Source organism: Poecilia latipinna, unplaced genomic scaffold, assembly GCF_001443285.1.
Source record: "Poecilia latipinna isolate Pla-1442-1.1 unplaced genomic scaffold, P_latipinna-1.0 Scaffold5708, whole genome shotgun sequence".
Taxonomy (NCBI): domain Eukaryota; kingdom Metazoa; phylum Chordata; class Actinopteri; order Cyprinodontiformes; family Poeciliidae; genus Poecilia; species Poecilia latipinna.
Genome location: NW_015118324.1, coordinates 1 through 1,845, shown reverse-complemented (window position 1 = coordinate 1,845; position 1,845 = coordinate 1). Strand labels below are relative to the sequence as shown.

At 38.5% G+C, this 1,845-nt stretch overlaps 1 long non-coding RNA gene across 1 annotated transcript; it reads right to left on the bottom strand.

Annotated features, from left to right (window-relative positions):
- Positions 1-1,016: 1,016 nt before the first annotated feature.
- LOC106943686 (uncharacterized) lies at positions 1,017-1,760 on the bottom strand. Its single transcript, XR_001423986.1, has 2 exons — positions 1,617-1,760; positions 1,017-1,540 (listed from the first exon to the last, which is right to left on the bottom strand). It is a non-coding gene; the product is annotated as an uncharacterized LOC106943686 (long non-coding RNA).
- Between the last annotated feature and the right edge of the window lie 85 nt (positions 1,761-1,845).

The window sequence follows — 1,845 nt, the reverse complement described above, 5'->3', positions numbered from 1 at the left end:
TTCCACGCGTGGAATAATTGAATCCGGGAGGATGAGAGAATATAACGAGCCAGAACTTAATGATTTTTATTTTTATTCTTTTACCATCTCTAATATGATTACAACCAATCTGTAAGTGTTTTTCATAGAAATCTAATGCTGAACAATGTAAACATATCTAAATTAAAGAATTTAATGTTTTTTGTTTTTTTTGTAATTTTATGAAAGTAAATTTCTCTAAGAGAGTTATGAACATTCATTTTCAGAGTTGTGCATAAATTCCTGCATCAAGCTGATAAATGTAGAGGACGTCATTATCAGAGCTGAACTGGTCTTAAAGGGGGAGAGCCTCAGCTTATCATGTTAAAGGGGGCGGAGCCTCAGCTGATCATGTTAAAGGGGCGGAGCCTCAGCTTATCATATTAAAGGGGGCGGAGCCTCAGCTTATCATGTTAAAGGGGGCGGAGCCTCAGCTGATCATGTTAAAGGGGCGGAGAGTCAGCTTATCCGGTTAAAGGGGGCGGAGCCTCAGCTTGTCATGTTAAAGGGGGCGGAGCCTCAGCTTATCCGGTTAAAGGGGGCGGAGCCTCAGCTTATCAGGTTAAAGGGGGCGGAGCCTCAGGTTTCTGATGTTGCTTCATCCAGGAAGTTGCAGCAACCTGCAGCTCAGGTTGCTTCGTCTGCTTTGAACTGGTTTCAGTTCAGATAACTGGAGCTGAACTGGTTCAGCAGTTCATCATCACTTGTTCATTTTGTTGGAAACCGTTTGAATTTCACAAGATGAGAAAATAGTCTTTAATTTATTCATAAATTTAAAATTACAATTCATGTTCAACATCAAATCTAATCTGTTTGTCAATAATTATAAGTTAAAACAATCTGACCTTTGCCCTCTGGACTCAGGTTTGTTTCTGCTCAGATTATTGAAGCTCTTCTGTCGTATCAGGAGAATAAAATAGCAATTTTATAAAACTTCCATCATGAAAAATTATTAAATTAATGATTTTAACTTTTTTCTCATAATTTTAATGCATCTGTTGATAAAATTATGTCTTTATTCTGATATTCTCATAATTAAACAAAATCACAGAAAGGCTGATTAAAATTATAAAGTCTGAACAAAACTGCACTTAAAAATTATTATCCAGATCATTTTAATTCATCATATGATCAATTGATTAATTGCTGATCTGGTATTTCCTTTTTCTGAATTAAAACAAAAATCTAAGTCAGTGAAATGAATCAGTTTGTTAGATGGAGCTTAACTACAGATTATTTACATAAATTCAGTAAAATCAGTGCATATTAATGTTTAGACTGGATGTTTTAAACTTACTCAATAAGTTTAATTTTCCACCAAACCTGAGATTTAAATAAAACCAGTGGAATTAGTTTTATTTTAGTTTAAAAACATAAAGTTCCTCTGAAATGATGTTTGTTTAGTGAGTCCAGAGACGTTGATGATGTTAATCCTCTGAGTTCAACTTTATGTCATCACCATAATCATTTTCCTCTTCCTCCTCCTCCTCCTTCTGCTCTTCTTGCTCCTGGGCCGCCCGGGCTGCAGGAGGACAGACAGGGTGAGCCGGGCCGCCCGGGCCAGCGGCATTATGGGAAACGCAGTTCCACTCACTCACCTTGCTTGAAGTAGCGTCTGTTCTTATACACCAGGACGGTAGCAATAGTCAGACACACACTGAGCAGAACCAGCAGAATGATGACAAAGGGAGGAAACGGCGCTGTGGGAACACACAGGCGGACCAGTCAAAGTAACAGCATGATCCACAGCCAGGAGAGACTACAGACATGGACTAGTCAAAGTAACACAGCCAGGAGAGACTACAGACATGGACCAGTCAAAGTAAC